The sequence below is a fragment of the Lagenorhynchus albirostris genome, chromosome 20 (assembly GCF_949774975.1).
Source record: "Lagenorhynchus albirostris chromosome 20, mLagAlb1.1, whole genome shotgun sequence".
Lineage (NCBI taxonomy): Eukaryota > Metazoa > Chordata > Mammalia > Artiodactyla > Delphinidae > Lagenorhynchus > Lagenorhynchus albirostris.
The window spans coordinates 22,813,963-22,828,920 of record NC_083114.1 but is presented as its reverse complement, the minus strand read 5'-3'; positions in this window follow the sequence as shown (position 1 = coordinate 22,828,920).

Sequence of the window (14,958 nt, the reverse complement as noted above, 5' to 3'; positions counted from 1 at the left end):
GCCAAGTCAGAGGCAGCAGGAGCCATGTGAACAGGTCCCGTGTGTCTGGGGGGAAGTACCCATGGAGAGATGGATTAGGTAAGGGAGGGATGGAGAATCATGTCAAGGAGACGCCCTGCTCCCAGGACACGCAAAGCGGTGTGGTCCTCCCCGAGCGGAAGAGGGTGTGGAGAGACCACTGGAGGGGAAAGGTCAAGGGCTGACTCTTCCGGCGCTTGGCCACCTCCCAGGCCCGGAAGGATGGGGGAGGCGGGGCGGGGCCCTCAGCCGCCTGGTGGAGCCTCCCTCGGGGGACTGGGCCTGAGCTCCGCGGTGGCTTGGTCCTCGGCCACTGCACCCTCTGCGAGCCAAGCTCCCTCTCACGCCCCACACCCCCACCACCTACACCAGGCTGGGTTTTCACGGCAGGTCCTTACTTTCACCTAGGGTTCTTGCCACCAACATGCCTGTGCTAGAGGGGTAGGAGATGTCCCCAGGAACCTGTCCCAAGCTTTCTAGTGCAAGGACCCAGTGCATGCTCAGGGCAAGGTGTTCAGCAGGAGGGGCTGAGCATGGGCGTAGGCTGGATTCAGAGCGAGGTGCCTGGTGTCTGTTTGCAGGACAAAAGCATGACTGGAAATCCAGGGAGGAGCCAGATCAATAGGGGCAAGGAGCAGGAACAGAGCCCAAGCAGAAGGGAAAGTGGGGGAGGCATCCAGGCAGAGGGCGAATTTGGGAGAGGTCCTGGGACAGACATCCCGTCTTCCCCGAGAGTGAGATGCAAAGTGAGGGGCCTTCTATGGCCTACATGCAAAGGAGCTCCTGAGTTGACTCGGGAAAACATTTCCTGATTAACTCTGAAGGGCTGGGTTCATTCTTCTCTACACAGAAGAGGCACCACCCCAAACTCAGCAAAAGCCTCACTACCAAGGACCACCTGGCCAGAGCATCTGCTCCCTGACCAAGCTCAGCCTGCTAGGACTCTGGGGAAATGTGGCTCTGACCATATCTCTCAGGTCCAGCCAGTCCATAGGCCTGGTCATGACCCGAATGACCTCCAAGGCTCTGCTCAGGGCCAGCCTAGGCCCCTGATGAGCTTATGTTGGTCTTTTCTATGTCCCATAACCTGACTCTTAAAACATTCTGAGCTCTCAGGTATGTGTCCTTTCTCCATCTGGGATGAGGGTCCCAGTCTGAAGGGCTAAGCTGAGGGGCCCCTAGAATTTAGGCCTATCTGGGAAATCTGAAGAATCTGTGAGACCATCCCATGAGTGATCTGTGTACAAAGAGGAAATGGGGACCTCCTGGGAGAGGAATCTAATAAGAGAAGAGGAAGGGTGATCTATAAATTTTTTAGAAAGGTTCATGGGGGTGGAGGTGATTCTGGCCACAGCCCTAGGAAGAGGAGTTGGTTAGATAAGAGTTCCATGACAGTTTCTCCAAGGTGGTGTGAGCAGAAGCCAGCCCTGCTTCATAGCCTATGCTCCATGCTTCCAGGTGACACACACAAGCCCCTGCATAAATATTACCTCTTCCAGGAGGGCCTCGATGTACTCCAGACTAGGTAAGTTTCCCCTGCTATAAAACCTCATGGATGTATGCATCCTTCTCTCAATGTTTGTCAACTTTCTAACAATTGCCTATTGACTGACCTGTTTTCTCTTGCTGGGTGTCACCACCAAGAGCTTAGGGTCCACGTCTGTCTTGTTTGCTGTTTATGCCCAGCACCTGCAGCAGGGCCTGTCACAGAACCTGGCATGTCATGGTGCAAGCATAGGCATCTTTTCCCTTTTTCAATAAGGGACCCAGTTTTCTTCCTCAGGGAAGACACCTCAACACCCACTGCCCTTCAGTGCCAGAGACCTCTTCAAGGAGCTGGTAGGAATGCAGAAGATGCTGCAGTTTCCTAAAAGCATAGAAATGCTGCATTCGTGTGCCTGTATGCATAAATTTGCCCAGCTAGCAAACAAGTAGTACACATACTTGAACATCCTAAGCAAAGGATGCCAAGGTCAGGGCCACATCTCTCCCATCACAGGTTAAAAATGTTTGGACTAAGGTGTTGCAGATAAATGTATGTTAAATAAAAGGTCTAACAGAAGCAACATCTCTTCAGCTTTATGGAAGCTGTCAGATGCCACTACAATATTCACTCTCTTTTCTCCAGACTTAAACCATTACCTCAGCCATAGAGACCATCAGTTTAGAATCTGATGTACAGCTATCAGAGAGAATAACAGACACGTGCTGCTCCAACCTTGACTCCTAAAATTAGATAATAATTCTTTTGACACCTCAGAGAATATACCATCAATTGGTCAAAAATGGATGAAGTCATCTAACTATATTTTCAGGACCCAGTAGGGGTTGATTTAAGCACATTAGTTTTAAAGAACTGAAGGTGGGGGAAGGAGATTGCTGATTCTTAAATCCAGAAAAGTCTTGGATTTACTACTTGACCACAGGCTAAAATCATGTTAATTTTACTTCAAATATATGTATCCAAGCTTAGAGGTTGTCATGAAAGGTTTGAATCTTAAATCAAATGTTCTTTCCAATAAGGTCATTAGTGACAGGCTGAAATGTTGCAAGAGATGTATTACATGATGGATGTTTATCATTTATTCAAAGAAAAATGCTACAGTGAGCCTAAAGGTTCATTTCCCAAACATAAGGTATTCTCAAGAGGCAAAGCTGCCAAGGATGAAATGCAAATTGCTTTCCCCCGCCCCCTCTCACCATGTTAATTACTCTTGCACTTTGCAAGGACAAGCATCCTGCTAGTGCTCCGCTGTCTCCCCACGTTGCCTGGCTAAGGAACTTAAATCAGCACTTCGTACGAATGCTCCTCAGTAGACCACCAAACCCCAGGAAAGGGAGAAAGAGAGGAACCCTGTGCCATTAGAGAGGTCTGGAGGCTTCTCCCAAGTGTGATGTTTATGGACATTTCTGCATGTTTGTATTTGGAGATAACCAAGATAACCAAGGATATGGGTTGTGGATTCAAAGGTGAATGTGGGCCAGAGGTGGATGTGGATTCAAATTCCACCAGTCAGTACAAGACCTGTCACTGGGAGATTAAGTAATAATATCACTGCTATATCCTCAGCTTCTACAACAGTGACAATCAGGCATTTGCAGAATCCCTGAAGTCTCCACAAACAGTCTAAGGTTCCACGGAGCATTGTTCAAAAATCGTTGGGGAATTTGAGTTTGCATGTGTGTAGGCAAGGTCAAAGCCTGACCCCACCACTTCTCAGCTGGGTGACCATGTATAAATAGCGTAACAAAGTAAACAACTTTGTTTGCTTTTTTACCCTAGTGCCCTCTAATTCCTCCCTGAATCTCCTCTTTCACCCCAAAGACTGAGCCTCACTGACAAGTACCTATAATAATCAATAAGCAATGGTGGTTGCAATAAGAAGAATATCTCTCATATATTGTTGTTCAAGTATCAACTGTAGTGTTTTACATTTTGCAAAGCATTTTTAACATATGTTATCTCACACGCCCCTTCTGACAATTTTACCTGGGAGGGAGGGAGCACAGGGCTATCTCCCTATGTTATAGACCAAGAAACTGAAGCTCAGAGATGAAACAACTGGCCCAAAACCACACAGCAAAGAAGGAGACATGCCAGGACTGAGGCTGGGAATTTCTGTCTCCAGTTCCAATGTTCTCTCCCCTACACAGTCCAGGCTTCTCACCCAGCACCTGGAATCACCCATCACTCAGCACACACCTGAGCACATCACCATGCACAGTACATTCCAAGAGGCCTGCAGTCAGCCTGTGGTCCCGAGAAAAATGGCTGATCATGTCACATGACTACTCTGGGCTGAACTTCATCGAGGGATGAGCAAATAAATTAGCTCTTGCATAATACCCAAACCATTTCTTGAGTATTACAAACAAGAGTTTGTGGATGTCCATAGAAATGGCCATATTATGGTGGTACTGCTGCTCTGGCTCCTCTTGTCTACTTCATCCACAGTATTGGATTTTCTGTTTCAAAACTACATAGAGAAATATTATAAAATGATAGTTCTCTGTACTAGTTGTAAATTACCAGATGGACAGTCATCTATGATATCATATTCAAGAGGCACTTGGTATTGAAAAATTGTAATTCACAAGTCTTCCTGGACTGGCAGCTTCAAGCTGTAATAGCAAAGCGCAAAATCAAATGGCAGGGAGGCCTCTTTCCTTCATACACAAACACTCCCTGCTCAGGTCTTTCCACATCACTGGATTCAGAAGGAGCCACCCTCTGTTTCTAGCAGTCTTGTAAGTGGTCTTACAAGTCTTGTAGGTTTTGGGGGATTCATGCTCCTTTCCCAGAAGACCAAATGTACCTGGGCTTCCTTACCAGGAAGGACTTTGGAGATGATCTTATCTAACAACTTCATTTTTCAGTTGAGAAACTGAGGCCAAAAGAGTTGAAGCCCCTTGCCCAGAGACAGTTAGCAATTTAAGGTATGAGCTAGGACATGGATAAAGAGAGACAGTGGATAAACCAAAGCAGTGGGTGTTGTTCCTAACCAACTGTGCAATAATATATTCAACAGTTTTTGTTTCTTTAGGGTAAACATAACTCTTTTGTATCAGAAAGCTAAGCTCTGTGCCTTATGATTCTTATATCAATAAAACAAAAGATATACATTATTAACCTCATTTTAGAGACCAGGAACCTGAGATTGTGTTGTCCAAGGTCATAACTAGTAAGAAGCAGCACTAGAATGCAAAGAGTTTTGCGCGGCTCCAAAGAGCATACTCATTCTCCTTCCTCAAGCTGGGGAGTCGATCGAAGCACTCAGTTGAGTTGGTCTGAAGGCTGGAGCTCACCTGGATTTTGGAATTACGGTTCCAGGTAGGCTGCTAGGCACCTGGTCTTTGCTCTTACAGCAAGGAACTTTTTCTGCCTAGGTGTCAGTGGAACCTGTAGCAGCTAGGTGCTTACTACTGCCCACCTGAAGATATGGGAGCCATTCTCCTGACTGCTGCCCAGAATGTGCCTTTTATGAATGGACGAGCTGGGAATCCCCATCTTTACCTGTCACCATCATGCCTGAGCCCCAGGTTCATAGCCTTTCCTCCTCTGGCACTAGGAATCCAGCCAACTTCAAAGACTCCAATCAGGAAAAGTGGAAAACCTCCTGGACCAAGAAAGAGAGCAAAGGTCTAGGAGAGGCATGCAACTCAGACCCCTGTGATCCAGAATGCCACCTGAAACCTGCCTCATACTGGCAGGAAGGCCCTTCAAACCAGGCAGCCTGCCTCCCCTGGGCCCTGGGCTCCATGTTTCAGGAGTCTGCTTTATCAGAGGAAAAACAGACTGCCTCTGTATGCTGGTCAAAAAGGAAAGCAATTGATTTTGTTTGGGGGAATTTTATGTTAGTCCTTTTTATTATCTCAAGAAGGGCCATGAAATCCTCTAAAGCAAAATCAATTACAGCTATGCTCAGGGAGGCCAGAGCAGCCCTTTGGCTTATAAGCAACAGGCAGTTCTCCAGATGAGAAGCCCCAGCCTTGAGTAGCTGCTGTTCCTCCCCCGCTGCGGACTTGGATCCATGTCACCATCTGCCCTCCATCAGCTTACGGGATGGCTCTGTCCTGAGATCCTCAGTAGTTAATGGGACCATGGGGACACCTTGTCCAAGCTAGACCAGTTGATTTCCCCTCCCAGATATTAGGAAGTGTATCCAGAGCCTTTGAATATGGTGAGAACAGAAGGGATATTAACTGGGTGTTTGGAGAGAGGGCATCTTCTGACACAGGCTCTGAAAAGCAGAGAACCTGCCTAAGCAGACAAAGAAGCAACTGATGGGTAGAAAGAAGTAGAAATGGAAGACAGAGTTCTGGCAAGTCTTCCAACCCTGGCACCAGACCCTCTGATTGGGCTTGACTTCCAGAAGGAATTAAGGTGGATCGGTAATCCCCCTTTTCTCAGTTTAACTGGATCAAGCTGGTCTGTGTTGTTTGCACCAATATCAGAAATAACATTTTTTCTTTAGTTTGTTTGGTAACTATTAAAAAATATCCCACAAATTTGTTTACTTGTTTTCATTAAGAATATCCAGAATAGTTAAATCCATAGAGACAGAAAGCAGATTGGTGGTTACTAGGGGCTGGGGGAGGGATTAATGAGGAATGACTGCTTAATAGGTATGGGGTTTTCTTTGGGGTTGATGAAGATGTTCTGGAACTTGATGTAGGTGCTGGCTGCACAACATTGTGAATGCGCTATATACCAATGAATTATACATTTTTAGATGGCTAATGTTATACTGTGCAAATTTGAAATAATTAAAAAAAAAAAGGAAACAGTGTGTTATACCTGTGAATACCAGGAAGTCCCATTAAAGATGCAGATTTTGGCAACTAACTTACTGAAGTACCTTACTCACTTGTTCATTTATTCTAACAAATATATATTAAGCACTGACTATGTGCGAAGCACTACCCTGAGGATACTACGGTGAGGAAGACACAGTCCTTGCCTTGGAGAGCTCAGAGAGGACAATTAACAAGCTATAACATTAAAGTACTGCGGGGGCTGTATTTGTCCTCGAGTAGCCACTCCTTCCTTTCTTCTAGCAATAGAACTCCCCTTTCCAACAAGTAATGCATTCTCTGTGATACAGAAAGGAGGATCATTCCACCCACTTCTTCCAAGAGGCTTATCAAGATACCCCCATAAATGGACACATGACCAAAGGTGAGCCAGTCAGAATCTCCCTGGAACTTTTCTGCCATTGCTATCCTGAAAGGCCCTGTCTTTCCACTGGTGTTGCTAAACAGTAGGATGTTAAGTATGGGATGCTGGTGGCCACCTGGCCCATCAATGGAGATAACTGCTCCAAGAAATTGCAAGTGAGAGAGACCCAGAGTCCTAAAATTAGCTGCCCCACTGATGTTTCCTGTGATAGAGCTAAGAAATTCTTTTCTTTTTGGCTTAAGTTAGTTTGAGTTGCATTCTGTCACTTTTATTTAAGATTATTTTCTTGCAAGGAAGGTAAGTGTTTTGACAAGAGAAGTGTTTTGACCTGGTCCCATGGAAGCTGGAGCATCTGTCACAGGTTATATGAGGTACCTTGTCCTATAAGTACATGTATATTCTAGATTTCAGTGTTGACTACTGAACATTTATGTTCAACCTGCTGTTGCTGTATATTGCTACATTATGATTTCTAAAATGTTTTATGGTCATCAATGCTTGGGAAACAATACATCACAACATACCGTCTCTAAGCCCTGGGAGAATGGTGTATAATGGAAATACTCCTGGAGTATCTGTGTTTCTAGAGCCCTGAGAGAATAGCAGGCTGAAGCTACACGTGGTCCTGGCAGTACAGGGGGAACCCTCAGTCGCTGTCAGCTCTGAAGAGCCTGAACTGATCATGAATATCTGGCATCCTGCATCGCATCCTTCATCCCAGCAGGACTGAGGCTGGTTCCCTAGCAACCCTGCTTCCTTCCTGTCCATCCACCCAGAATTGCAGTCCATTCTTCCTCCCTAGGCTACTGGGATCACTCCCTGATGGTCTGATTCTCAAAGTCTCAGAGAAACTACCTCTTCCCTCCCTTAACTTCCCTCCAGGAAGAGAATTCTCACTGTTCATCGCACATGACAGTGACTTACAGGTTGAACAGTTTATAACATGCTTCCACTTACCTTTCTTCATCAGATGCTCACTGCCATCCCATTAGGGAGGAATTGTTCTCTCAATTTTACAGATGAGGAAATAGGCTGAGAGGACCTAAGTAACTTGCCCAAGGTCACACAGCTAGCAAACGAAGGGACTGTGGTAGGATAGTTAAAGAAGCTATCACCCCATCACAGCAGACTGCATTCCACATGAATATTCATAGACCAAACACTCTCCTACCCAGATTTCTGGACTTTTCCAGGTCATTCTATAATCAGTCTCATTGAAACTTTGTGCCTCCTGCTGTTTTAACTGGCAAAGGCCCTGATGCTGTTTTACCATCCTGGATGGGGTTTTCACATCCTGCCACATTCTCAAGGACATCTAGTCTCTTACTATTTTCCTTCTCACCCATGTACATCTTAGGGGGTCACAAGGTCACAGGCATAGGACAATTATTGAGAAGCACCAAATCCAGGAGGTCTTTTGACAACCAGAAAGTTTAGGCGCCCCCCCAGACAGTTACAGCTAATATGTAAGTTGACAATAGCAATACACAAAATAATTCAAGGTGTGGCTGACATTTCCAAAACTATTGTGGGCTTTGTGGCCAAGAGAACTTGACCCCAGCAAGACTATGCCCTGGATCTCTGGGACTGACCAGAGGGGCACATTCCACCAAGGCTGGAAAAACCAGAAGCAACGTAGTTTCTCCAGAAGAAGGCACTGGAGATTGTGTAAACTTGTTCAATTCGATTTAAAGTCCTGAGAAAAACTCCAGGAGACATCCTGTCATAATGTCAGTTACTGTGTCAGGGCTGGCCTTTCTGAGCCTATTTGCCAACCCCTGGTAATAAAAGCCTATCTGTACCTGACAGTACATGTTTATGTGCATGTGTGTATCGGTGTATGTGTGTAGTTTTATGATCATGACATGTAACTTGCTGTTTTTGTAGATCCAAAGCAGAGAAGTATTGGAAATTTTACTTGTTTGACCTAATGTTTTGAAAAATTCCATTCATGAATGATCTATTCACACCTTCCTCTGAAGATCTGCTTTTCAGAAACAACAAGCAACCAAAAAGAACTATTTGGTTTGTATTTGATGAGTGTTAGAGACAGGGGCTTGGACAGAGCAGGCCTTGTTCCCAGTTACACCCAGTAACCTGGCAGCCCTGGAAGGAGGGCTCACAGCTGCCCTTGCAAAGGCACCATCTGCTGGAGTCAAGTCAGACCCTCCCATGTTCTGCTCTGAGCCCCTGTTTGCCTCATTTGCTGGCAAGATTACCCTGATCTCTGCTTCTGTCTCCTTACCATGGATTCAAGAGCTTCCTATTCTTCGGAGTTTGAAGGCTTTCAGGGCTTGGGCCCAGCCTGCAGCTCCACCCCTGGCTTCTCAGACTGGAATTGTCTCTCCCTTGTTTCTGTCCCCCTCCACAAACCCTCTCCCCTCCCTCACCCTCTTGTTATGCCCCATTCCATGCCAGCACACCACAGGACAGCCTTTGCAAATGTTTTTTAAGGTCTAGGAAATGCATTACAATGAAAATGCTTGTCATTTTTATGCAAGTCTGTTCACCCTAAAAAAAGTGGGCAGTCTTGAGAAAATCTTAAAAAGGCAGCATGCTGCTTTCAGGGAGAAGCGGGGAGTCTTGCAAACTTGTTGAGAACCTGGGGAAAGAGAGACCTGGGAGCTGGCAACCCAGAAAGGGGCAGAGTCGCCCAAAGAAAGGGGCTGCCAAAGGGGGTGAGTCCAGAAAAGGTACCCAGAGGACTCGGCAGGGTCTGACTTGCCCCAGAAGGGATTTTCCAGGGGATACATCCTGCAGTAATACACCTTCAGGCTGGCAATGCAGCCCTGGGTTTGGATACCGCCTCTGGCAGTCCTGGAAGAGGAAGGCAGAGGTTGGGAAGAGGGAAAGGAGGTGGGCAGAGAGAGTCAGGGCTTTGGAGCCTGACTATGATGGTGCTTATACAATTCCCTCACTTCTTACAAAGCAGGCATTTCACCAAAACAAGGCTCTTGAATTGAGAGTTATATGATAGGTACGATATTTAGGACATACTTGTACTAAAAAATGATTCACTCTTTATCAGAAATTTAAATTTAACGGGGCATCCTGTATGTTACCTGGCAACCCTAGGACAGTGAGGAAGCTCTCAGAAGGGATACAGAACGAGCTGCTGAGCCTGGGATGACATCTACCCCCAGCCATCCCTCTCCCTGGAGGCTAAACACTACTCAGCACAGATGAGAGACATGCTCACACTTCAAGAGGGGATGTCAAGAAGGTCTCAGGATGAATGAATACACAGGAGAGAAGTGTCAGCTCCCATCCCAGTCCCCCACCTCCAAGCATCCCAGCTCCTCAAGCCCAGACTGGGCTCTGCCTCAGCTCCCAGACTAAGGGTCTGAGCATAAGTGTTTTAAGTAGCTCTGCACACCTCAACCATCATTGACAGGAGTTGCAGTCCTAGTCCCTACGCAGCCTTTTTTAAGAACAACTGTTTCTTTTAATCTTGACTATGCAAATGATAGAGATGAATGATTATGCAAATAAGTTGCTGTAAAAAATGGGAAATAGAGAAAATTCTAAATAAAAGAACACAACACAATGCTATTATGCTGGTTTGTTCTCGTGCAGTCTTTTTATATGCCTCTATGAACTTCTTTTTACATAGCTGGCGTCGTATTAAATGTTCAGGGTTTTTACTTGCTTTTTTCACTCAAGTTGTTTTATCCTTTAACGTCATCACATTCAAGTCAACTTTAGTCAGTAAATATTTAGCAAATGCCTACTATCAGCCCACACTGTGTATAGAGCAGTAAACAAACCTGACACAGTCCCTGCCCTGTGAGGCTTCGGGGCTGGTGGGTCAGGGGGTTGGGGGGAGGGGAAGGGTCAGACATTGAACCAGGGAGAAAAGAGCAAATGAAAGTCTTCTACAAAGTTTGCAGTAAAATCCAACTGTAAATTTTGCTTTTGAAGAAATATGTTCCTAAAACTACAGAGGAAATATTTTAAATAGTTATATTTAAATATTTTGTATATGACTCTTAAGTGGTAGAACATTTAAATGGAATAGATAAAGCTTGATTGCATTTTATTTTTTTCCCTAGTCACTCAAAAACTTTTAAGTAGCTTATTTTAGTGTTGTACTTTTTTTTTTTTTTAGTGTTGTACTTTTAATTTTTACAGTATCACCTTTATTTATGACCTAGGTAAAACATGAAACACAAGAGATATGACTGTTCCCAAGCTAAGAACAAGGCTTTCTCTTGAAAAACAAGTAAACAAACAAATACACAAAACCAACAACTATAAATCATATGCTAAAACCAGGTAAACATCCAATTATCTGTACATCAACAATAAGTGAATTGCCTGAATCTTACACTTTTAAAAATAACCTAATGAAATGGATAATGCCTGATTGCATTTTATTTTTTACTCACTTGGGTCCTGGGGCTTCCTAGGATTACTCCTTACTAAAGCACTATGATGACTGTGGGGCCAAAACACATCGCTCTACAGCACAGCTTTTAGTGGCAGCATAGACTTCCTTTGTGTGAAAAGATCATAAATTTTTTAATGCCTTATTGCTAAATATTTTAATTGATTCTAAATATTTACTTTTATAATAACAGAGCAGTGAGCATCTTCATGCACAAATATCCATGTGTGCAAATCTGATGATTTCTTTGGGATAAACTCTATAGTCGACTATTTCAATAATGAGCCTTAGGCAGAGACTGTCTCATCACACACAAAACCCACTTCCTCATCCCCCTGAGCACGCACTAGGCCACATCTCCCAGGCTGCTTTGTTGTTAGACATGGCTGTGAGATGCATTTCTGGCCAATGGAATGGAGATGGGAGCGATGCCTCCACCCACACTGGCCTGACCCATAAAGCTTCCCGTGTACCCTCTTCCATGCTCTTTCCCCTGCTCTTCAGGGTCCTTAGAAGACATGCACTGAAAATGGCAGAAGCATAAGGTAGAAGGAGCCTGGTCACGGAATCACCCATTTTGAACATTCCACAAAGAGGAAATGAACTTCTGTTGTGTTAAGCCTCTGAGATTTGAAGTTGCATCTGTTAAAGCAGCTAGTGTTACCTGATACAGGAGTCCTGCCCGCATTTCCCACACCTGAATCCAGTTCCTGTTGGGCATCTCAGGCAGTAGAAATGCAGTGGTCCCACTCCAAATGCCCCCCCTCTAGTCACTCTGCACCTCCCCATTTTCACCACAAGAACCAGAACCCATCTTGTTCATGGGAGTCTTCCTTCCTGGGGAATGGACGTAAAGCTGGGCCTCAGTTGAAGCTGTCCTACCCAGCCACTCACCTGGAAAGACCCTAGTGAAGGCTGCCAACTTCCTGTCCTGGGACTTGCTTTGTAGCCTCTATCCCTGAAAGGCTAGCACTAATCCCTCTCCATGGAGCAAAAAGAATCTACACAAGTCACAGGATAAATAACTCATTCAAATAACAGATCACAAATAACCCATTCTCCAGGCTCGCCGGCACTTATTTTGTGTCGGGAAACTTCTATGTCATTTTGTCTCTATGTCTCTTTCATCAGAAAGCAAAATGGATAATGCAGGTCTGTTCTGGGGAGGGCTGTGGGTTACTGGGAATGGAAGCATCTGAATATGACTGCCCGGCTGCCTGGGGTTTGGGTCAACAGGGGGTGTTGCCTTTGCAGTCCCCCTTGAAAAGCTCCTTCCTCCCACTGTACACTGGGGAAGAGTCTCTGTAGTTGGCAGACAGATGCTCAAGTGTTGCCTTGTGGAGGCTATAGGCTGGTCCATCATGTACCATGATTGCCATCTTGTGGCAGAGAAAGCATGAGGCTCTGGAGTGTCCCTGGTAGGCATCAAGAAGACCCATTCGACTACAAACAGCTTACAAAGAGCACAAGAAGATGATGGTCAAGACCAAAGTTGCTTCCTCACACTGCCTCTCAAAGCCCTTTCCTTTGCCTGACCAAAAATAGCCTAATCCCTGCTTCCTATTTAGCCTCCTGTAAATCATATGCTTTGGGGATTATCTGCAAATCTCATATTTCATTATTATCAAAATGATACATGTACATGATTTAAAAACTAAAACACTAATGAAGACTTTTCAAAAGACTGTCGCAAATCACCCCAAATCAAACCACTCAGAAGTAGCCAATGTTAGTACTTGGGGCAAGTCACTGCAGGCAGCTAACTCTCCGTGTCACCTACAGGTAGGAAGCAGCCTGGCTTCTAGTAGTTCAGGGCTTAGGCTCTGGCACCAGGCTGCAGGGGCTCCTGGCTGGCTCTGGGCAAGTTACTTAACCTCTGTATATCTCATTTTCTCATCTTAAAAACAGGGATAATAGTGGTATCTCCCTCACACTGTGACTATGAGGACTTAACTCTGAACTACTCAGCACAGTGCCCGGCACATGGAAAACCTTCACGTGTCAGCCTTTATTATAATGGATGGATGAACAGACAGAGAGCAAGATGCACTTTTAGGAGAAGAATATTGAACTATGCATGTTATTTTTTATATTAAAAAATAGAATTACCATGTAGTCTAGCAATTCCAATTCTGGGTATTTATCCAAAGAAAACAAAAAGATATCTGCACCCCCATGTTCACTGCAGCATTATTTACAATAGCCAAGATATGGAAACAACCTAAGTGTCCATCAATAGATGAATGGATAAAGAAAATGTGGTAGAAACATGCCATGTAATATTATTCAGCCATTAAAAAAGAAGGAAATCTTTCCATTTGCCACAATATGGATGGATCTCGAGGGCATTATGTTAAGTAAAATGTCAGACAGAGAAAGACAAATACAGTATGATCTCACTTATATGTGGAATCTTTAAAAAAAATTTAATAAACAAATAACAAAGCCAAGCTGATATTTACAGAGAACAGATTGGTGGTTGCCAGAGGCACAGGGTGGGTGAAATGGGTGAAGCTGGTCAAAAGGTACAAACTTCCAGTTATAAAATAAATAATAAGTCATAGGGATGGATGATGTAGTTAATAATGCTGTATGGCATATTTGAAAGTTACTCAGAGTAGATCTTAAAAGTTCTCATCACACAGATAAAAAAAAATTACCTATTTATGGTGACAGATGTTAACTAGACTTTCTGTGATCAGATTGCAATATATACAAATACTGAATCATTATTTGATATACCTGAAAATAATATAATGTTACATACCAATTATACTTCAATTTTAAAAAGTTATGGACAGGGCTTCCCTGGTGGTGCAGTGGTTGAGTCCGCCTGCCGATGCAGGGGACACGGGTTCGTGCCCCGATCCGGGAAGATCCCACATGCCGCGGAGCGGCTGGGCCTGTGAGCCATGGCTGCTGAGCCTGCGCGTCCGGAGCCTGTGCTCCGCAACGGGAGAGGCCACAACAGTGAGAGGCCCGTGTACCGCAAAAAAAAAAGTTTTGGACAATGAAAAGATGAGTGATAGGGAATCCACAATTGGAGAGACTAGGAACTGGTAGCTGAATCCCCCTGGGTCCACAGGTGATCAACTGTGTGTCTCTCGGCTGGTTCTTAACCCCCTGCTGCCTGCATGCCCCCAGGGATGCTGCCCCTAGCAGTACAGTTCCCCTTAAGCAGTTCCCACTCAGAAGGAATAAAGAGTGCCAGCAATCAACCAGGAGAAACAGAATTAGGAGAGAAAACCCATCCTGCTGTGGTACAAATCTTTGAGTTTCCCCGAGGGCGGACGCTGGCTCTCACACACCGAGTTGTCCCCACTCTTCTTTCCGTACCTGACTTGTCATGGATGCTCAGTCACATGCACTGAAGGAACAGGGACTGTGAGGTAGGCCTGGAAGGCCAGGCCTAGAGCCACTCCCAGGAGATGCCACACACACAGAAGTCATTCTGGCAAAATCCCTGCTCCCCATCAACAGACGTGGTCCATGATGGAAAGTTCCTACCCAACACCCCCAGAAGGTACCATAGACACACCTGTCACTTCACCCTCTGGGTTAGATATTATTATCTCAATTTCTCAGTTAGGTAAACTGAGGGTCAGAAAGACAAAGAAATTTATCTAGGAGCAATTTGCTAGTAAGTAGCAGAGCTGGGATTTAAATTCAGGATCCAAAATGTCTGACCCCAAATCTCTTTCAACTGATCCTGTTCTTACAGCAAAAGGAAATAATCATCAACCCATTTCCCTGTTACTTCTGAAGAACTTCAGGGAGTTTCCACATCTGTCCACAACCTACATTTAGTCTAGCCAATGAATCCCAGAGGTAATTAGAAGCTTGTTTTTTAATCCTTAATCCTTTAACAAGCATC